The 24,045-nt window shown below is 34.4% G+C and overlaps 1 protein-coding gene across 6 annotated transcripts in view; it reads left to right on the top strand.

The window, feature by feature from the left end:
- ZC3H12B (zinc finger CCCH-type containing 12B) overlaps nt 1-24,045 on the top strand; it is a 354,164-nt gene that overhangs the window by 9,840 nt on the left and 320,279 nt on the right. For 2 of the 6 annotated variants that reach the window (XM_039850254.1, XM_039850255.1), the window contains exons 2-4: nt 6,465-6,541; nt 20,900-21,027; nt 21,463-21,557. The exons of 3 other annotated variants lie outside the window; for them this stretch is intronic. The gene's annotated coding sequence lies outside the window, so the exon portion shown is untranslated. The remainder of the gene's footprint in view (nt 1-6,464; nt 6,542-20,899; nt 21,028-21,462; nt 21,558-24,045) is intronic. One more of the 6 variants, XM_039850256.1, reaches the window with a different exon arrangement.

Genomic DNA, 24,045 nt, shown 5'->3' with positions numbered 1-24,045 from the left:
CAATGTGATCCCCCCAATTCGTCTAGTACCTACCTGGCACTATGCATAGATATTATAATGTAATTGACTATATTCTCTATGCTGTTCTTCACATCCCCATAACTATTTTGTAACTACTGATTTGTACTTCTTAATCTCTTTACCTTTTCTGCAGAATCCCTAATACCTCTCTCATCTTGTTGTCACCAGTTTGTTCTCAGTATCTGTGTGTCTGTTTTCATTTTGTTTCTTTGTTTATTTTGTTCTGTAAATTCCACATATAATTGAAATCATATGATATTTGTCTTTCTCTGTCTGATTTATTTAACTTAACATCCATGTCATTGCAAGTACTACGATTTTATTTTTTTATGATAGAGTAAAATTCTATCGTATATATGTACTGCTTCTTTATCCAATCATCTATTGATGGGCACTTAGGTTGCTTCCATACCTCGACCGCTGTAAATATCACTGCAGTGAACATAGGGGTGCATATTTCTTTTAGAATTAGTGTTTTGGATTTCTTTGTATAAATACCCGGAAATGGAATTGCTGGGTCTAAAGGTATATCTATTTTTAATTTTTTGAGAAACTTCCAAACTGTTTTCCATAGTGTCTATACCAATTTGCAATTCCACCAACAATGTATGAGGGTTCCTTTTTCTCTGCATCATTGCCAACTCTTCTTGTTCTTTGATTTATTGATGATAGCCATTCTGACAGGTGTGAGGTGATATCTCATGTTATTTTAATTTGCATTTTCTGATGATTAGTGACCTTGAGCATCTTTTCATATGTCTGTTGGCCATCTGTATGCCCTCTTTGGAGAAATGCCTATGCAGGTCTTCTGCCCATTTTTTAATTGGATTGTTTGTTTATTTGGTGTATGAGTTATTTTTAAATTGTGGATATTAACCTCTTATCACATATAAGTGAAATCATGTGGAATTTCTCTTTCTCTGTCTGACTGATAGGCAAATGTCTTCTCCCATTCAGTAGTTTGTCTTTTTGTTTTGTTGATAGTTTCCTTTGCTGTGCAAAACTTTTTACTTTGATATAGTCCTATTTGTTTTTTTTTTCTTTTTCTTGCCTGAAAAGATACATCAGAAAAATGATATTATTAAGAGCAATGTCAACGAGTTGACTGCCTACGTTTTCTTCTAGGAGTTTTATGGTTTTGGGTCTTATGTATAACTCTTTAATTCATTTTGAGATTATTGCCGCATATGGTGTTAGAAAGTGGTCTAGTTTCTTTTTTTTTTTGCATATGTATATTCAGTTTCACAACACCATTTATTGAATAGACTGTCTTTACTCCATTGTATAATCTTTCCTCCTTTGTCATAGATAAATTGACCATACAGGCGTGGATTTCTTTCTGGACACGCTATTCTTTTTCATTGATCTGTGTCTGTTTTAGTGCCAGAATCATTCTGCTTTGCTCACTGTAGGCTTGTAGTATAGTTTAATATCAGGTAGTTTCTCTTTTTCTTAAAGAAGTCCTTTTAGCATTTCTTATAAAACTGGTTTGGTGGTGATAAACTCCTTTAGCTTTTTCTTCTGGGAGGCTCTTTATCTGTCCTTTGATTATAAATGATAGATTTGCTGGTTAGCATAATCTTGGTTGTAGGTCTTTCCTTTTTAACACTTTGAATATTTCCTGCCAGTCCCTCTGGCCTTAAATGTTTCTGTTGAGAAATCAGCTGACATTCTTATGGGAGCTCTTTTGTTGGTAAGTAACTTCTTTTCCCTTGCTGCTTTTAAGATTCTCTCTTTGTCTTTAACTTGGCATTTTAATTATGATGTGTCTTGGTGTGGGCTTCTTTGAGTTCATCTTGTTTGAGACTCTATGTGTTTCCTGGGGTTGTATGTCTATCTCCTTCACCAGATTAGGAATGTTCTCCATCATTATTTCTTGAAATAGGTTTTCAAATCATTGCTCTCTCCTCCTTCTGGTACCCCTATGACGGGAATGTTGGTACGCTTGATGTTTTCCCAGAGGCCCCTTAAACTATCCTCATTTTTTTTGGGGGGGTTGCTGTTCTGATTGAGCATTTTCTGCTACCTTATCTTCTAAATAGTTAATGCAATCCTGTGCTTCATATATTTTCCTGCTGAATCCCTCTAATGTATTATTCTTTAATCCGGTTATTATATTCTTCATTTCCGATTTTTTTTTTATGTTTTCTATCTCTATTTTTATGTTTCCTATATTTTTGTTGAAGTTCTCAATGAGCTCATTAGGCATTCTTATAACCAGTCTTTTGAACTCTGCATCTGGTAGATTGCTTGTATCCAGTTTGTTTAGTTCTTTTTCTGGAGTTTTGTTCTGTTCTTTCATTTGGGACATGTTTCTTTGTTTCCTCATTTTAGCTGTTTCCTTGTGTTTGTTTCTGTGTATTAGGTAGAGCTGTTATGTCTCCTGTTCTTGGCACAGTGGCCTTACATAGTAGGTGTCTTGTGGGGCTCTGTGATGCAATCTCCCTGGTCACCTGAGCTGGGTGCTTCAGGTGAGTCTCTTATGTTATAGTTGAGCCTTGATTGCTGTTGGCATGTCAATGGGAGTGATTGACCTTCAGAATTATTTGTTATAAGGACTAGCCATGACTACAGTGGAGGGGTGACCCAATGCAGCAGGATTCAGTTTAGCAGGGCTCTAGTGCTTTCCCAGTATGCCCTTTGGGTGTGTACTTTGTGGAGGTGGTTGGGTTGTGCTCTGGTATGGTCTGAAATTGGTCAACGGGTGTGTTATTTCTGGTGCTCTTGAGAGGAACTCTTGTGCAGGCCTAGGTCAGCTGCTGTCTGTGCCTTGCCATGGGCCACTTGATATGACCTACAAAGTACAGTGATCTGCAGATGCTTGCCACATGTGCTGGGCTTGGAGGTGCCTGGGAGAGTCTAAGATTGGATCTGAGGCCAGCTGCCACTATTGGATCTGAGGCTTGCCACTAGTGCTAGGCTTGTGCTGTTTAACAAGTGTTATGGGGCACACCAAGTCTAGATACTGCGTGTTTGGGATTTGTGAATTTTTGAGAGATTTTAGGAGAGTCTGGAGCATGATCCAGGACTGGCTGTTTGTATGGAAAGCCACTGGAAGTAACTTGTGTGGGCTTACAATTTGGGTGGAGCAGGGACTCAGGTAATCACCAGGGCAGGGAGAATGGTATTAGATAGGTTGATAGAGACTCAGATGTGATTCTCATCTGCTTGTGCAGGCAGGGTTGGGGGGAGAGACTAACAAAGGATCAATGGCTTCTGCTAGCATTTGTGTCTAGGGAAAGATGCCCCTCCAGCCCTCATCCTGAAGCCAGACAATTCAGTTCCTCCAAGTATGTCCCTGGTGCCTTTCGAGCTGCTGCTTCAGTGTGGAGCTCAGAGCAAGTGAGTCTATCAGTAAGTCTGTGAGTGGGCTCTTTAAGAGGAACACTTGAGACTTTAGCAGCCCTCTGTCTTACTCAGCCACAGTCTCTGCTGGTTTTCACAGCCAGAAGTTATGGGAACTTCTCTCCCAGCACTGGAACCATTGGCTGGAGATCCTGTTGTGGAGTGGGGACCCCTTGCTCCTCAGGGGGGACCACCCTGCAGCTGAGATATCCCTCTCATTTTAAAACTGCCACACTTGGTTGTGGGATCAGCCTGTTCCACTTCTCTGCCCCTCCTACCAGTCTTACTGTAGCTTTTTCTGTAAATCCTTAGTTATAGGATTTCTGTTCAGCCACACTTTAAGGTGAATTTCAATGATGGTTATTTTGTAGTTTAGTCATAATTTTGATGTTTTTGTGGGAGAAGGTGAGCATAGCATTTACCTTATCCACCACCTTGACTAGAATCCCCTATTATTGTATTCTTAAGTGTCGTGTCATCTTTATTACTTCAATGGATTGACAAATTGCTCAGCTGAGCACATTTCTTAATTTTATTATGGAGGCTTATAGGAAAAAAATAGCTTTGATTCAACAATTCTTTTTGGAGCATATTTTACTGAAACATAACTTTTTTCATTATGTGAAAAACACCACAACCAATTCAATGTAGGGAAAAAAAAGTGGAGAGTACAATTCCTTTTTAAATTTCGGTAACTACAAACAAAACCAAACCTTCACATATAAGTTGTAAACTAAAATTCACAGGGATGGTCTCACACAGTTATCATTCTCTTAATATCACATCTTATATTATGAATTGTCAACTCTCTTTGGACTGGTGTTACCCAAAATTCCCCTGCGATCTGATTCATTCTTCTTCTCCTAATGACAATACACCTCAGGGATTTGATGGTGAGATTTTGTTACTGAAATAGAAGCTTTATGTAGAAATTTTTAAAATTCAATAAATATTACCTGAAAACCTGAAATTGAATTTTAGCATTGTAAATAATGAGGAAAATGGATGTTTTCTAACAATCTTCAATAAAAATACTGTATAGTATTACCGTCTCCATAACCTTTCACAGCCCTGAATCATATACCTCCTCATTATGTTCACTTTCTGTACCTCATTTTTACTTTTCCTAACCACTGTGTATATTGGTTTGATCTCACTGTCACTTATGACCTATTTTTTTTTGTGGCCCTTAAATGAATTTTACAAAATAGATTATATTTTAAAAAAGTTATTCAGTAAAGTTTTTCTGTCATAGTCTGAAAAGCTGAATCATATCAGATAAAGTGCATTTGAAACTGAGTGATTTGACTGGAAATAGCAACAAGAAGACTAACCCAAGTTCTGTGTCTAACTCAGACAATTTTTGAATCACTAGATTTTTACTTCAAAAATAATTATTTTTCTTTATTGTAAATAAAAAGAAGTTAGATATTTCTAGAATAAAAGTAAGGATCCTTTCATTCAGAGAAGTTTGGAGTTCTTCATTACATTTTAGCATCTAAACTTTATATATTTATACTTTTTTTCATTTTAGAATAAAAAAGGTATATCTGCTCTATTTTTAAATTCTGTCTTATTGCTATACTTTATAAAGCATCTTTCAACTGAAGAATTCAAAGCATTCTTTTTACATTCTGTGACATTTCTTAGCATCTACCTGTCTGGAACTACATTTATTTATCTTACAAATTGAAAACTAGTTGACATAAGAGATGTGACATAAGTAATAAATTTGATTCCATTGGTCATATATAAGTCGATCTCGTTACTTATTAGTTGTTCCTTGCCTTTTGCAGGACTGGGTATATATCATATACTAATATATTTAATTATTCTTGCTGAGTTTAAACTCTAAATGTGTACATATATCCTTAACTTGTTTCTCTTTCTGTGTACTTTCAAGGCTATCATTTTTAGTTAGATGTATTTGCTCATCATTAACAGATTTAATGTATTATATTGTTGCTGCCAAATTGGTAAAGATACCTGTGATTCCATAGAAGAAGAGAAAAAGTAGAGGTATAAGAAAAATGGATGTTAGATTTTATGTTTCAATTTTTTTCTTAATTTGCAATAATGTTGGTATAATAGTTCTAAAATGGTTGAAGTTCTGAATTTTAGAATATTTTTATGAACTCCAGTTTTATGACACTTTTGTATATATAGTAACCAGAATTAGGTTAACAAAGCATTACCCTTAGGGATATTGCTTTAATAAATAGATGAGAATGATTCATAGTTAGTATAACAATGAATTATATGTAAGATATTTTTTAAGTATTTAAAGCTGATTGGAAGCATTTTTAAAGTAGTTTCAATGTATTCTCTACTATCTTGTTTACATTATTAATTTGCTTTAGCAAACTCTTTGTTCATAAGTAATACTAAGTTCAATTTAATCTCATCTCCGGTCTGAATTATCACAAATTCTGAATCAGTGGGATCTAAATTGCAGTACAATAAAATATTCTTAATTCAACCCCACTAATAAAAATTTGTGATAGACTTAATAGAGTATTTATGCTAAAAATGTCTTCAATAGGGTGTCTACTAAATGCTGGTGATAGATTACATTCCACAAGAGAAACAGCCAGAGTCCTGCCAGAGGTTAGGAATTTCAGAGCTTCTTTACTAGCTATCAAAGCACTGATGTTGAAATAAAATAAGTGCTAGGAGGGATGAAGGTAGGAACATCTAGGTTTTATGTTCTTAAAAATGTCTTCTAAGTGCTCTGTTGAGTATAGGATAATTAGGATATTAATTGCATTGGGCTGTTTACAAGAAAAGAGATTTGAACATCAGTTAATAGTTAAGCAAAATTGGGGCAATAGTTTTGGGGCAAGTGTATTGTTTTCAGGCATTTTAAAAACTACCATAGCAATATTATTTGCATGTAAATTCTGTGCATTTACAAATTCTTATCAGTTCATCAGGGTAAGAAAGTAAAGTGTGCATTAAAAGTTACAGTCAGTAGCCTCAATATGTTAATAGTGTTGGTGTTGTAGCTTCAGGATGTCCTTCTTCAGTCCTGAAGTAATAATCATGTAATGCATGCATGCATGTTGATACAAAATTGTTCTGTTTATGTTATGATGCAGTCAGCTCTAAAACCACCGTTTCTGGTGTTGTGGAATTCTTCAATCAAGAAACTGGAATGAATGTCAAAGTTATCCAGGTCAGAGCACAACTACACCTAATAATAGGATTACTAGAAGTTTGTTATTTACTATTGATATTCTTTTGGGAGGGGGAAAAAAAGCTAGTTCTTTGTTTCATGCCTTTTACAGTAATGATAATTTGCCTTTGCTGTGTAACTCATTGCTCTTCACTTACAGATCTTAGATTTTAGAAGTAATAACAGAGGTCATTGGATAAACTAGAACAAAAATTTAGCCCTCTGGATTTTTTTTTAACTTATTTGAACTCTCTCCATCTCCCACCCCTTTTACCACGGATGAGAGGAATAGAGACTGAATATTCATGTAACACTTTTCTCATAGCTAAACATCCAATGCAGAATAGGAATTAGTGAAATCTATTTAATTCTTAATAGTCTGGGCTAATAGAGGGGGGCAGAAGCTTAGAAAAAAAGTTTTTAATTATTTGATTTTGTAAGGGAACTTTTGTATTTACATTTGAATATGAATATTTCTAATCTAGGTAGTCCCAGAGATTCAGTTAACTAAAGGCTATTGGATAAAATATCTTGGTTAATGAATTTTCTAATTAACTAAGGATTAATCCAAATATGTATGAAACTTGGACAAGGACACTTTGTATGAGATGTCTAGAGCTTTAAGTTGTGCTTAATTTTGTTTGTTGGCCACTGATTCATTTGTGTGTCTTGATTAAGGAGTTTTAGTTGCAAATAATAAAGGTCACTTCAAACTAAATGAAAACAAAACAAAACAAACAAACGAAAAAGAATTTATATTAAGGGTCTAAGAGGTTCTCATGGAACCCAGGGGCAGAAAGTATAGCCCAGGCACATGAGAAAGTATAACTAGAAATAAAAAGCTGTCAATGGCTAAGGGAGCTTTCCTCCCTCTTTATCTCTTCCTTCCCCATCTCCAGGGCCACACGCTTTTCTTTTCAACTTGTCTGCTTTATTCTTCTCACTCCTTCAGCACATAGCCAAACTTGGCTTACCCTAGAGCTCCCAAGTTTATGTATTCTAAATTCAGGCAATCAGCAGAGACTCATGAGCATTTTTGAGTCCTAATTCCTAGTTCTGATCCACCTATTTTGGATCAGATAACAATCCAGTATCTGATTATCTATGGCTGGAGGGACAAGATTAAGTGGTTTAAATATGGCTGATAGGCCCCAATTCTAAGTGAGGGGACATGTGGTTCCTACAGAAAGGGAGATATGGGATGAATCTCAAATTGTGTTACCATGAATTATAATAAAAAATAGAGCATATTTGCCATATGCTTATCTTCATTCATAGAACAAGAATAAGCATTTGATATATTATGTAGCTTACCCTTAATAAGGGTAAGAAATTTGAGGCCCAGAGATGATTCAAAAATTATTGAAGGTCACATGAAAAGCTATAACTAGAATCTTAACCTTGTAGTTTCCAGTTTTTCTTAAATGCTAACAGCTAATTAAACAGAGTATCTACCAAAGTGTTAACACATTTTAAGAGACCTATAAAATATAAAATAATTTCTGATGAATATTTTTGTCTAAGCAAAGCAAATATAGAGGAAAAGCAAAATCACTCTCCTATGTCATTACGATGAAGAAGAAAACATTAGAAATTCATGGGTAATATCCATTTATTTCAAAAGTAACTTTTTAAAAGAAATGTAAAAACAGGGTGATTTTGAAGAACAAATAATTGAATTATATGACTTAATGTTGCTAGACTTAAAGAAGCAGTCATATAAATATGACATTTTGGCTACTGGGAAATCTAGATTATAAACCAAATCTGTTTTCCCCACTTTGATCTATGCATTCATTCAACATTTACTTATTGAATGCTATTAGGCACTGAGGATACAGTGGTAAACAGAACAAGGTTTCTGCACTCAAAGAGTTTGCATTCCAGAGAATGATTCAGGCAGTGAATAAACAAATAATATATAATATATTGCCAGATAATGATAAGGGCTATGAGGGTGATACATAATTATAAGGGGTAAAGAACAATAAGTGGTTCTAGTTTAGATAACAGTTTCAGGGAAAGTAATAAGGTGACATTGAGCAGAGACCTGAATAAAGCAAGAGAGCAGGACATGTGAATCTCTAGAGAAAAAGCACTTTAGGTTGAGAGAATAGAATGTGCAAAGGTCCTGAAGTGGGAACCTGCTTGGCGTGTTCTAGGAGCAGCAAGGAGGACAGTGTAACTATAATGTAGAGAGTGTGGGAGACGTATAGAAAATGTCAGAGACATATTCAGAGGCCAAATCATGTAAGTCTCTTAGGACAAAATAGGAGTTTTGGATTTTACTTTATGTGATGAAAAGTCATTGGGGAGTTGGGAGAATAGGGACGTGATTTGATTTATATGTAAAGAGAATATTCTGACTGCTGTGTGGGCAGTAAATTTCAAAAGGAAAAGAGAAGAAGCAGGGAGACCAGTTAGGAGGATGTTATAATCCAGGTGAGAGAAAATGGTTGGATTTGAGTGGTAGTAGCAGGGGAAATGAAAATTAGTCATATTCTAAAGGTAGATGAATAGATTAGAAAGATAGATAGATAGATAGATCGATCGATCGATCGATCTATCTGAAGGTATATATGTGTATACTTATACATATATATATATACATATATATGTGTATATATATATATATATATATATATATATATATAATTCTTGAAATAATTTTAGAGTCATAGCAAATTGTAATAAATGTACAGGGAGATCCTGTGTACCCTTCACCTGGCTTCCCCTAATGTTATGATGCATTAATATAGTACAATATTAAAATCCAGAAAATTGATATTGATCTTATTCAGATTTCCTCACTTGTGTGTGTATTTGTGTGTAGTTCATGTAATCACTACATCAAGATACTTAACCATACCATCACAAGGTTCCCTGATTTTAACCCTTTATAAAACCACGCTTGCTTTCTTCGCCCCTTCCTTGACCTCTGATCTCTGTTCTTTATCTCTATAATTATATTATTTTATGAATGTTGTATAATGTTCCTCTTTATCCCTAGTCATTTTCTTTGCTCTGAAGTCTATGTGGAAGTGCTCTTTTAAAAATTAATGTTTCAATGTTATATCTTTTTTCCATCCATTTACTTTCAACCTACATATGTCTATCCTTGAAGTAAATTTATTGTAGACATATACACTGCTCCGCGTTTCTTTAATCCACTCTGCTAACTCTATCTTTTAATTGGCACACCTAGACTATTTATATATTAAAACAATTATTGCTAAGTTAAGGCTGCATCTTCCATTTTTTTTTTATTGGGTTAAAAAGCACATAGCATGTAATCTATCCCCTTAACAGAATGTTAAGTATTCAGTAAAGAATTGTTGTATAGCAGATCTCCAGAACATTTTCATCTTGCATGACTGAAACTCTATACTCATTGAACAGTAACTCCTCATTCCCCATCCCCACAGCCCTCGACAACCACCATTCTAATTTCTGCTTCTACGAGTCTGATTACTTTAGATACCTCATATAAATGGAATCATGCAGTATCTGCCCTTCTGGCTTATTTCACTTAGCATAATGTGACTGGCTTATTTCACTTAACATAATGTGCTCAAGATTTATCCATGTTGTATCATATAATAGGATTTCCTTTCTTTTAAGAATGAGCAATATTCCATTGTATGTATCCACCATATTTTCTTTATCTACTCATCTGTCAATAGATAGTTAGGTTGTTTCTACCTCTTGACTATTGTAAATAATGCTGTAATAAACACGAGAGATCCTGTTTACAATACCCTTGAATAAACACCCTGAACTGAGGTTGTTGATATGTTTTTTAAAGATGGTGGTTTAAAAAATTTTTTAGGAACCCCCATGCAGTTTTCCATTAGCGGCACCATTTTATATTCACCAAACATGGCGCAAGGATTCCAGTTTCTGAAGAATCTCAGCAACACATCTTATTTTCTGTTTGTTTGTTTTAAATAATGACCATCCTAAGAGGTATGAAGTAATAACTTCTTGTGGTTTTGGTTTGCATTTCCCTAATAATTAGTGATGTTGGACATCTTTTCGTATACTTGTTGGCCATTTGTATATCTTCTTTAGAAAACTGTTTATTCATTTCCTTGTTGTTTTTTTTTTAATTACGTTTTTTCTTTATTTTTCAGTATTGAAATTCACAAATCCCAAACACACAGTATTTTCTTGTAGACCCCTAATTTGTCCTTGGTGACAGTGTAGTGCTGGCCTGGTAAAATGAATTTGTAAGTGTTCCCTCCTCTTTAGGTTTTTGGAAGAGTTTGAGAAGAATTGGTATTAATTCTATTAATCAGTATTAATGTTTTGTAGAATTCACCAGTGAAGCCATCTGTTCCTGTCCTTTTCTTGTATTGAGAGGTTTTGATTAGTGATTCAATCTCTTTCCTAATGATTGGTTTGTTCATATTTTCTGTCTTCCTAATTCAATCTTGGTAGGTTGTATGTTTTTAGAAATTTATCCATTTCTTCTAGGTTATCTAATCTGTTGGTATATATTGTTCATAGTACCCTTTTATAATCCTATTTATTTTTGTGTTATCAGTTGTAGTGTCTCTTTGATTTCTGATTGTATTTGAGTCTTCCCTCTTTTTTCTTAGCACAGCTAAAAGTTTGTCAATTTTATGTTTTCAAAAAACTAGCTCTTATTTTCACTGATTTTTTTTCTGTTTTTCTGGTTTCTGTATCATTTATTTCTGCTCTGATCTTTCTTATTTCCTTCTGCTTTGGGCTTAATTTCTTCTTCTTTTTCTAGGTTCTTGAGGTGTGAAGTTAGGTTGTGTATTTGGGATATTCCTCTTTTTTTAATGTCGGCATTTGTCACCATAAACTTACTTCTCAAAATTGTTTTTGCAGCATTATATAGTCTTGATGTTCTATGTTTTCATTTTCATTTGTTTTGAGATTTTTTTTTTTTGACTTTTGATTTCTTCTTTGACTCATTGGTTGTTCAGATGTGTGCTGTTTAATTTACACAGCTTTGTAGATTTTCCAGCTTTTTTTCTTGTTGGTTTCTTGTTTCATACCATTTTGTTTGGAAAAGATACTTGATATGATTTGAATCTCCTTAAATTCTAAGATTTGTTTTGTGTTCTCTTATATGGATATCCTAGATAATGCTCTGTGCGCAATTGAAAAGTACCTGCATTCTGCTTCTGTTGGAACAATGTTCTATAAATGACTGTTCGGTCTGTTTGGGTAATGTATAATTCAAGTCTATTGTTTTCTTGTTGATTTTCTGTCTGGATAATCTATTCACTGCTGACAGTGGGCTATTGGAGTCCCCTACTAACTATTATTGCATTGCCTTCTACTTTTCCCTTTCGATCTGACAATATTTGACTAATATATTCAGGGGCTCCAATGTTGTGTACATATATATTTACAATTGTTATATCATATTGAATTGGCCCATTTATCATTATATAATGACTTCTTTGGTACTGTTTTTGTCTTAAAGTGTATTTTGTCAGATAGAAGTTCAGCTGCCACTGCTTTCTTTTGATTTCCACTTACATGGAATGTCTTTTTCTACTGCCCACACTTTGAGGCTATATGTATCACTGAAGCTAAAGTCTCTTCTTATCAGCACATAGTTGGGTCTTGTTTATTTTTTCAATCCATCCAGTTGCACTATGCCTTTTCATTGGTTAATTGAATCCATTAACATTTAGAATTATTACTGATATGTGAGGACTTACTAACTTCATCTTGTTTCATGTGTTTTTTTTTTTAATTTACATTGTTTATTTTTCTCTCTGTTTATATCTACCTTTGTAAACCGGTGATTTTCTATGGTAGTGTACCCTGTTTTCCCTATATTTATATTTAGTGCATCTGTTCTAGGTTTTTGCTTTTTAGTTACCATGAGGCATACAGAAGATATCTTATAGATAAAACAGTCCATTGTAGGCTGAGAGCAACTTAACTTCAATCATGAACAAAGCTTCACCTTTTTACTCCCAACTGTTTGTACTTTTGTTGTTCTTATTTACATCTTTTTATATTGTGTATTTATCAACATATTATTGTTTTTATAATTATTTTTAATACTGCTTTTATTTGACCTCTATACTATAGTTGAGTGGTAAACACACTCCTATTACACATTTGAGTTTTATAGTTTTGTAGTTTTCTATTTTTACCTCTACCAGTATGTGGTGAACTTTTCTGTTTTTACATCACTAATTAGTATTTTTTTCATTTTAGCTTGAATAACTCCTTTCAACATTTGTTCCAAGGCAGGTCTAGTGGTGTTGAACTTTCTCAGCTTTTGTTTATCTATGAACATCTTTATTTATACGAAATATCTGAAAGAAAACTTTGCTGAATAGAATATTATTGGCCGGCAATGTAAACCTTTCTTCACTTTTTAAATTAAGTTTATTGGGGTAACATTGGTTAATACAATTATATAATTTTCAGGTGTACATTCTCATTTGACATCTGTATATTGTGTGTTTAACACACAAAGTTTCCTTCAGCTACCATATATTTGATCCCCTTTATCCACTTCATGCTCCCCCTACTCCGCAATATTTGACCCCCTTTAACTGTCTACCTCTCCCCTCTACCCCCATACCCTATTCTCTTGTAACTACTAGTCTATAGTCCATGTCCATGAGTCTCTGTTTGTTTGTCCTGTTCATTTGTTGCTTTTAGGATTATATCCCACATATCGGTGATATCATGTGATTTTCAACTTTTTCTGTCTGGCTTATTTCGCTTAGCATGATTATCTCGAGGTCCATCCATGTTGTCGCAAATGGCAGTATTTCATCTCTTCTTATGGCTGAATAGTATTCTATTGCGTATATGTACCACAGCTTGTTTAGCCAATCATCTAATGTTGGACATTTCAGTTGCTTCCATGTCCTGGCCACTGTGAATAATGCTATGAACATCAGTGTGCAAATATCTTTTTGGATATGGGTTTTCAAGTCTTTGGGGTAAATACCCAGTAGAAGGATTTCAGGATTATATGGTAGATCAATTCTTAGTTTTTTTGAGGAAACTCCATACTGTTTTCCATAGTGGCTGTACCAATTTACAGTCCCACCAACAGTGTATATGGATTCCTTTTTCTTCACATCCTCTTCAACACTTGTTATTATTTATCTTGTTGACTATAGTTATTCTAACAAGTGTGAGATGGTATCTCATTGTGGTTTTGATTTGCATTTATATTCAGGTCCTTAATTGAGCTAATCTTGGTGTTTGGTGGTAGATAATAGTCTGGTTACATTCTTTTGCAGGTGGCTTTCCAGTTTTCTCAGCACCATTTATGGAAGAGGCTTTCCTTTCTCTACTGTATGTTTTTGGATTTTTTGTCAAAAATCATTTGCCCATATATCATGCGTTTACATCTGGACTCTTGATTCTTTTCCACTGGTCCGTGTGTCTGTTTGCTGCCAATATCATGCCATTTTGATTACTGTCACTTTGTAGTATAATTTGAAGTCAGGTAGAGTGATGCCTCCAGCCTCATTCTTTTTTCTCAGGATGGTTTTGGCAATCTGGGGTCTTTTGTGCTAACATATAAATCTGATGATTTTTTATTCTATTTCTTTAAAAAAATGCCGATAGGATCCTGATGGGGATTGCATTAAATCTGAATAATGCTTTAGGTAATATGGTCATTTTAACTATGTTGATTTTTCCAATCCAAAAACACACAGACTATCTTTCCATTTCTTTATATCTTCTTCGATTTCTTTTAATAGGGTCTTGTAGTTTTCATTATATAGGTCCTCCACATGTTTCATTAAATTTATTCCTAGATATTTTATTCTTTTTGTTGCAATTGCAAAAGGAATTATTTTTCCACTTCTTTTTCTAACACTTCGTTATTAGAGTATAGGAAAGTTTTTGAATGTTCATTTTGTATCTAGAGACTTTACTGTATTTGCTTATTGTTTCTAGTAGTGTTCTTATGGAGTCTTTACGGTTTTCCATGTAGAAACTCATATCATCCGCAAAATGATAGTTTGACTTCTTCGTTACCTATTTGGATGCCTTTTATATCTTCCTCTTGTCTGATTGCACTCACTAGGACCTCCAATGTTATATTCAATAAGAGTGGTGATAGTGGACAGCCTTGCCTTGTTCCTAATCTAAGAGGGAAGGTTTTTAGTTTTTTAACCATTAAGTATAATGTTGGCTGTGGGTTTGTCATATATAGCCTATATTATGTTAAGGTATTTTCCTTCTACATCGATTTTGTTAAGTGTTTTGATCATAAATGGATGCTGTATCTTGTTGAAGGCTTTTTCTGCATCTACTGATATGAACATATGATTCTTATATTTTAATTTGTTTATGTGGTGTATATCAATTGATTTGCATATGTTGAACCATCCCTGTGCCTCTGGAATGAAGCCTACTTGATCATGGTGTATAATCTTTTTAATATGTTACTATATTTGGTTTGCTAGTATCTTATTTAGGAGTTTTGGATCTGTGTTCATGTGAGATATTGGTCCATAGTTTTCATTTGTGTGTGTGTTATCTTTACCAGATTTTGGTATTAGAGTAATATTGGCCTCTTAAAATGACTTGGGAAGTATTGCCTCCTCTTCGATTATTTGGAAGAGTTTCAGGAGAATAGATATTAAATCTTTGAATGTTTGGTAGAATTCACTGATGAAGCCATCTGGTCCTAGACTTTGACTTTTTGGTAGGTTTTTGATGATTGTTTCAATTTCCATACTGGCGATCGGTCTATTTAGATTTTTCAGTTCTTCTTGAGTCAGTCTTAGAAGGTCGTATTTTTCTAAGTACTGGTCCATTTCTTCTAGGTTATTAAATTTGCTGTTATATACTTTTTCACAGTATTCTTGTATGATCTTTTATGTTTCTGCAGTGTCTGTCATAATTTCCCCTCTTTCGTCCCTGATTTTGTTTATTTATGTACTTTCTCTTTTTTCTTTAGTGAGTTTAGCCAGGGATTTGTCGATTTTATTAACCTTCTCAAAGAAACAACTCTTTGTTGCATTTATTTTTTTTTATTGTTTTTGTTTTCAATTTAGCCAGGGATTTGTCGATTTTATTAACCTTCTCAAAGAAACAACTCTTTGTTGCATTTATTTATTTTTTATTGTTTTTGTTTTCAATTTCATTTATTTCTCTGATTTTCATTACTTCTTTTCTTCTGTTGTCTTTACACTCCATTTGTTCTTCCTTTTCTAGTTTCTTTTAAGATGAGGTGTTAGGTCATTTATTAGGGCTCATTCTTGGTTTTGGAGGTAGGCCTGTAAAGATATAAACTTTCCTTTTATGACTGCTTTTACTTGTTTCAAAAGTATTGATATGTTCTACTATCATTGTCATTCGTTTCTATGTATCTCTTGATTTCTCTTTTTATTTCTTCAATGACCCAGTTATTCTCAGTAGCATGTTGTTTAATATCCATGTATTCGTGGTTCTTCCTGCTTTCATTTTGCAGTTGATCTCTAGTTTGAAAACATTACGATCAGAGAATATGGTTGATATGATTTAAACCCTCTTATATTTGTTGAGACTATCTCTGTGTCCCAGTATGTGTTCGATTCTTGAGAAGGTTCCATGGGCACTAGAGAAGAGTGTATAAGCAGCTGTTTTGGGATGGAAGGCTCTGTAAATGTCAATTATATCCATTTGGTCTAATGTGTCATTTAAAGATGTTATTTCCTTATTGATTTTCTGTTTGGATGATCTGTCCATATCCGACAGTGGGGTATTTAGGTCCCATACTACAATAGTGTTTTGTTCGGTTTCTCTCTTTAGTTCTGTTACATATTTCGGGGCTCCCCGATTGAGAGCATAGATATTAATAAGTGTTATGTCTTTTTGGTGCATAAGTCTCTTTATCATTATGAAGTGTCTCACAGTAACTTACTTTACTTTTTTATTTTTTATTTTATTTGTGTTTTCCCTCTTTAATATCCCCCCTCCCACTTCCACCCCTGACCTGTGGATGTTGCCATTTTCTGTTAAGAACTGGCTCTCTGAAGGCGGGGCATCTCCTCCCACATGCTTGTGGCATGCACCCGGAGCCTGGCATCCCGGACGCACTTGGGGGGCCTGGCTCATCTGGAGCCTGGTGCACCTGGGGCGAGGTGTACCCAGGGCCTGGAGCACCCAGGGCCTGGCCCATCTGGGGTATGGTGCATAGCTCCACCTGGGGCACAAACACAGGAGCTTTTACGTGTAAAGCAGACGTGTTAAGCACTACATTATGGAGCCACCCCCTACCTTTTTTATTTTGAAGTCTATTTAGTCTGATATTAGCACTGCTACTCCCGCTTTTCTCTTAATGCCATTTGCTTGAAATATCTCTTTTCACCCTTTCACTTTGAGTCTATATTTGTCTTTGGAGCTGAGGTGTGTCTCCTGGAGGCAGCATATGGTTGAGTTTAGTTTTTTGATCCATTCTGCAACTCCATGTCTTTTTATTGGTGAGTTCAATACATTTACATTTAGGGTGATTATTGAAATATGAGGTCTTCTTATAGCTATTTTATCTTTTGTTTCTGTTAGCTTGGTTTTTCCATTGCTTCCTTGTTCTTGTGTTTCTGTTTTCCTTATTTTGATTGGCTTCTGTGAGTTTTTCCTCTGTTTCTTCTTATTTTATGTTGTATACTTCAGTTCTGAATCTTTGATATGTGGTTACCATTACAAATATGTAAAGGATAGTGTGTGTGTGTGTGTGTGTGTGTGTGTGTGTGTGTGTGTAACTCATCCATTTTCTTTTGCGCATGCCTTATCTCCATTCCCTTTTGCGAATTTGGATCTTTGAATCCTCCTCATTGTTATTTCAATTTGTCCCTATATATGCTGAAAGTTCATTACTATCTTGCTATTGCAATTCTCTTATTATTATTTAAGCTTATAATGCCCTGTTCTTGGTAAAGTTTGCACTCCTCTACTTCTATTTGCCTGATTGTCACATTACTCCTAATTATGTTTTTTTTTTTATTTTAATTTTTATTTATTTATTTATTTATTCATTTATTTTTTAGATGAGCTGACCCCTTTCAGTATTTTCTGTAGTGCAGGCCTCGTAGTGGAGAATTCCCTCAATTTTTGTATGTCTGGAAATGTCTTTATTTCTCCTTCTTATCTAAAGGAGAACTTAGCTGGATATATTATTCTAGGCTGGTAGTTCCTTTCAGTTAATAGTTTAATTATTTGATTCCATTATTCCTGGCTTGCTAACATTTGTGCTCAGAAGTCCAAGATAATCTAATGGTTTTCCCTTATAAGTTACAGTTTTGTTTTGTTTGTTTGTTTGTTTGTTTTCTTCCCTGGCTGCACTAAGAATTCTGTCTTTGTTGTTGATTTTTGATAATTTTAATACAATGTGTCTTGGTGAAGGCCTTTTTGGGTTGAGATAATTGGGTGTCTGTTGACTTCTTGAATTCCAAGCTCCAGCTCATTCCTTAGATTTGGGAAACTCTCATCCGCTATTTGTCTGAAAATGCTTTCTAGTGCCTGTTCTTTTCCCTCTCCTTTGATAATGCCCATTATTCTTATGTTCCCTCTCATAATGATATCAGCTAGTTCTTGAATTTCTCTTTCATTATTTTCATTCTTCGGTTTCTCTCTTCTTCCTTCTGATTTATTTCTAGATTTCTATCTTCGATATCACTGATCTTTTCCTCCATTTGGTCAACTCTATTTCCCAAGCTTGCTATTTTTCAACTCTTGCAATGTGTTCTCATCTCCAGAAACTACATTTGGTTCTTTTTGAGGGTTTTAGTCTCCTTGCTCTGCTCATATAGTTGTTTTTTTCAATTCCCGAAATTGTTAATATGACTCATTTTGGAATTCATTGAGTTTTTCAAAAGTACCATTCTGATTTCTCTGTCATTTAAATTGCATATTTCTGTCTGTAAGCTTATTTTCTGGAGATTTTTCTTTTTTTTCCTTTCTTTTCTTTTTTTTTTTTTTGAGATGCTATGTCTCCTTGGTTGTTCATGGTGTTTAATGGATTCTTTCTCCATTTGGGCATTAATGGAAATGTATTTTGCTTTTCTTTTTCAGAAAGAAATTTATTATAAAAAGGTCTGTCTTTAGCCTGCTGCAAAGAAGGTGCTTTTCTTTTGGTTTCCAGTAGATGGTGTCTAAGTTTCTTGGATCTGTGCTTTATATAAAGCCTTAAAAATGCCTTTTTATTTTCTGATTGATATTTAATCACTCTAGCTACCCTCAGTCTCAGTCCCTGTGAGTGTTAGCAACAGTTTTGGTAGCGTTTTCTCAGATTCCCTTGGGTTCCATGGTGTTTGTTCTCAGAGGGTATGGGGGCAGGGTCCCTCTGAGTTGAGGTTTGGGGGCTGTGGCTCAGCCTCAGTTTTGCAATTGCGTCCTATAAAAATCAACCGTTGTTTTTCTGTTCTGCTTCTTTGCCTTCTGCCCTGATGACTGGGTCCTGCCGCCAGCCACAGGCAGCTCACAGCTTTCTCAGGCAAGTCTGTTTAGGAAACTCGCTGCTTCTTTTCCCCTCCCCCTCCTCCTACATGTAGCTCTGTGGCTGGGAGATGCAGCTTCTTTATTTCTCCCCGTCCATCCCCTGACACCCAGGGTTCTGACCTGTGGTAGCTCTAATGCACATATCTCATGCTCAGATGTTCTGGTGTGCAGTTTGGGGCTTTTTTTTGTTGTTGTCGAGTTTTAGATGTTCAGCTTATTGTTTTTTCAAGGGAAGAGATCTGGAGACATCTCTCATTCTGCCATGTTTCCAAAGATCTCACGATCTATTCCTTAAGCCTCACAATGACATATGTCTTTTTCGATCCTTATATGAACTATAAAGAATCTAGAACTTAACAGGAAGGATGTTAATTCTCAGTTCTTACAGTGAAAAGAGACTGAAGAAAGCAAAGCTAGTAATTGAGAACTAACTCCAAAATTTAACCAGCCCCATTTTTCTTTACTACACCAAAATTTAGAAAGACAGTGAATAGAAGCAAGAAAATTTTCAAAACAGCCAGTCTCTTAGGAAATTGCCACTTTCAAACTTGTTTTACATGAGTTACAAAATAAAATGCAAGTGAAGAAACAAAATATAAGCAAACAAGTTTTTTGAGTAAATGAACAGTAGTTCTATAAATTATGCATAAGTATAGTTAACTGATTTACCAAATAGGTGACCTCTATTTTTTGAATACTAATACACTAGAACACACATAGACTCAGTCTGAAGGCAAATGGTACAAAAGTTCCCTTCTGACAGACACAGCAGCCTCATCTGTATCTTTTCATTTCAGGAGTGCCGTTGCCCTCCACTTACCCTTCATCACTTTGAATATGACATTTCACTCTTATGTGGCCTGAAAGTTTCTGCTGAGACATTCGCTTATAGCCTAATGAGGATTCATTTGTAGGATACCATATATATATATTTTTTAATTAACTGCTTTTAGAATTATTTCTTTAACTTTTATTCTTCAGGTTTATTATAATGTGTCTTTTTGCATTGAGTTAATAGTGTTATCTATTAGCTTCATGTGTTTAGATGTTCAGTTTTCTCCCCAGGTTTAGGAAGTTCTCAGTTCTTACTTCTTTAATTAAATTTTCATCTTCCTTCTCCCTTTCTTCTCCTTTGAATTCTTGATTTTTATTAATATTTGTCCTTTTATTAGAATCTAATATGTCATATAGGCTTTATTTTCTCTTTTTCATTTTTTTCTTCATTCACATTTAATTGCATTATTTAAAAATTTAGAACCAGACATTGTTGACATCACTTATTCTTAGGGTCCCTAGGAGTCAGAGATGACCCAATAACACACAGCACACACAACTCACGTATTCTGTCTTCCGTTTGCTCTACTCTACTGCTGATGCTCTCTGTTTGATTTTTAATTTCATACATTGTATTCTCTTTCTAGCCCAGACCTTTTTTTTTTAATGATTTTCGTTTCTGGTAAAAAAATCTCATTTGGATCAAGTACTTTTTTTCAAGATTTCATTGAATTATCTTTCTGAGTTTTCTTGTAGCTCACTGTTTCTTCATAACAGTAATTTTAAATTTGTCATCAGCTAAAGACAAAATTCCATGCCTTAGAGCTCAGTTTTTAGAGAATTATTATTTTATTTCTGTGATGATATATTTCCTTAATATTTCACATTCCCTGTAGTTTTGTATTGCTGCTTTTGCATTTGAATTAGCATACAACTTAAATTTTTGCTAGTTGTCTTCATATGGGGTATTCTGTTCGATGGTGTTATTGTTTGGGGTTTTCTTTGTTTTTGTATAAGTACAACTGCTCCACTCTTCTTGCTCTCCCTTGTGGCAGAATTATTAAACTTTTAGGTCTTCTCTGGTTCTTAAAACTCACCAGGTTGGCTACTGGGATCGTTTCTTTTGTTTTCCAGGTGATACTATAGCTCAAGTTTGTGCTTTCTACCTTGCCCATAGAATGAGGTCTCTTTGTCTACTGGAGCTCTATGTCATACACCACACACAGAGGTGCAAATAAGAAGACAGACTCAGAGTGAAAGAGGTGTGTATTTAGCACTTACGGCTTTGGGAGTGCTTGTGGACTCAGCAGGGAGGTCCCTGGTAGTGGTACTCCTAAAGATTCCTGGATGGACTTCCTGCTGAGTGCAATCCCTTTATCACTCTTTGAAATTCTTATTTTCCTCTTTCCCAATATCCTGTCTCCCTCTAGGCATAGAGGTCTCGCTTCAGTATTCTGTGTGCTCCTGTAAAAAAACAGGTTTCAACAGATGTATCCTGTAAAACTGGGGTAACCAGGCACTCACTCAACAACTCTCTTTTTTTCCCCGAGTCATACCCTAGATCAGCTCTGTCAGTATATCCATGGATGGGGGTGGCGGGTAGTGCTGGAAAAATTTCTCTTACCACTGCCTCTACTGCAACCAAACTTGTATATTTTTTCTCCTATACCATGCTGGGAACGATGGACTTCTGCCAGTTCTCTCTCATGATTGAGAATCTGTCCTTGGGAAAGATGGACTTCTGCCAGTTCTGTCTCATGAATGGGAATCTGCCAAGGTCAGCACTCTCCAGGTTTGTTTCTTAGTTGATCTGGGCAGGTTTGAGGACTCCACATGTTCCAAAGTCTATCCAGAGGTCGGTTTGCCTATTGTCAGATGCACAGGTGATCGACTCCTCTTGGGTCCCTTGGTGTATGGTGCTAGATTTCACAATGGTACTTTTGTTCATGGATGGATGTCAAATTTATTGTTTAAAAAGGGATACAAAAAGGATGAATGTCTTATGCCACCATGATGCTCTTATTTACCTTTTGATTTATTCTTTGACACATTGACTGTTCAAGGATGTGTTGTTTAATGTCCATATACTTGTGAATATTCCAATTGTCCTTTTGCTATTTATCTCTAATTTCCTTCCATTGATGTCAGAATTGATAACTTGATATGATTTCAGTCTTCTAAATTCTTCAAATTATTAAGACTTGTTTTGTGATATATTGTGATTTATCTTATAGAATGTTCCATGTGCACTTATAAAGAATAAACACCCTGGGTTTTATATATATATATATATATATATATATATATATATATATATATACACACACATATACATATATATATATGTATATATATATACGTATATACATATACATACATATACATATACATATACATATATATATATAAACTTTAGAACACTATGAACTGTTCTATGAACACTATGAACTGTTCTATATATACATATGTATATGTATATGTATGTATATGTATATATATGTGTATATATATATGTGTATATATATATATGTATATATATATATATATATATATATATATCTGTCAGTTCATAGTGTTCTAAAGTGGTATGCAATGTTCAAGTTCTCTATTTTCTTCTTGATTTTCTGTATAGATGTACTATCCAGTATTGAACTTGAGGTATAGAAATCTCCTATTGTGTTGCTATTTCTCTAGTTCTGTCAATGTTTGCTTCATGTATTTGGGTGCTCTCATATTGGATGTATATATATTTATAATTGTTATAGATTCTTGTTGAATTGACTTTTATCATAAATGTGTTTGTCTCTGTGACAGTTTTTGACTTAGAGTCTATTTTGTTTAATATAAATGTGGTCAAGTCTACTCTTTTTATTACCATTTACATAGAATATCTTATTCTGTTCTTTCACTTTCAGCCTATGTGGCCTTAAATCTATTTTTTTATTTTATTTCATTTTATTTTATTATATGCTAAATATATGTAATTTCTTATATTTTATTAAATTCATTGGGATGATATTAGTTAATAAAATTATATAGATTTCAAGTGTACACTTCACTAATATATCATATGTATATAACATTGTGTGTTCACCACCCAAACTTAAATTTTATTCTGTCACCATATATTTGAACCCCTTTAACCTAATTTGTCTCCTTCTCTCCCTCTCTTCCTCTGGTAACAACTAATGTTATCCATCTCCATGAGTCTCTGTTTGCCTTGTTTGTTTGTTGCTTTCAGTTTTATATCTCACATACAAGTGAAATCATATGGTTGTAAACTATTTCTCTCTGACTTATTTAGTTTAGCATGATAATATCAAGATCCATCCATGTTGTCATAAATGTCAGTATGTCTTCTTTTCTTATGGCTGAGTAATATTCCATTGTATATATGTACTAAATCTTCGTAATTTAATCATCTATCGAAGGGTACTTCAGTTGTTTCCATGTCTTGGCCACTGTGAATAATGATGCAATGAACATTGGGGTCAATATATCTTTACGGAAAAAATGTTTTCAGATTTTTCGAGGGAGCTCCACACTGTCTTCCATAGTGGCTGTACCAATTTACATACCCACAAACAATGTATGAGAATTCCTTTTACCCCCACAACCTCTCCAGCACTTGTTGTTACTTGTCCTTTCATGATAGCCATTCTAATAGATGTGAGGTGGTATCTTATTGTCATTTTGATTTACATTTTCTTAATAGCTAGTGAAGTTGAGAATCTTTTAATATGTCTGTAGGCCATTTGTATGTCTTCTTGGGAGAAGTGTCTGTTGAGATCCTCTGCCTATTTTTAAATTGGATTGCTTGTTTTGTTGTTGTTGTCATTGAGTGGTATGAGTTCTTTGCATATTTTGGATATGAGGTCCCTATTGGAGGTATTGTTTGCAAATATGTTCTACCAATGAGTTGGTTGCCTATTTGTTTTGTTGACGATTTCTTTTGCTGTGCAGAAGCTTTTTAATTTCATATAGTCTCATTCGTTTGTGCTTTTACTTTCCTGGACTTCGATGTCATATTTATAAATGCCTCTTTAAATCCAAGGTCCATGAGTTTAGTACCAATGTTTTCTTCCATGAAATTTATCATGTTAAGTCTTATATTTAGGTCTTTGATCCATTTTGAGTTAATTTTGGTGCATGGTAACAGCAATCTAGTTTCATTCTTTTGCATGTGGCTTTTCAATTTTTCAAGCATCATTTATTGAAGAGATTTTCTTCATTGTATATTTTTGGCTCCTTTGTCAAAAATTATTTGCCTCTATATATAT

This window comes from Pteropus medius, unplaced genomic scaffold (genome assembly GCF_902729225.1).
Source record: "Pteropus medius unplaced genomic scaffold, Ma_sr-lr_union100, whole genome shotgun sequence".
NCBI lineage: Eukaryota > Metazoa > Chordata > Mammalia > Chiroptera > Pteropodidae > Pteropus > Pteropus medius.
Note: the sequence above shows the minus strand (reverse complement) of the source record. Positions and strands in the feature narration are given on the sequence as shown.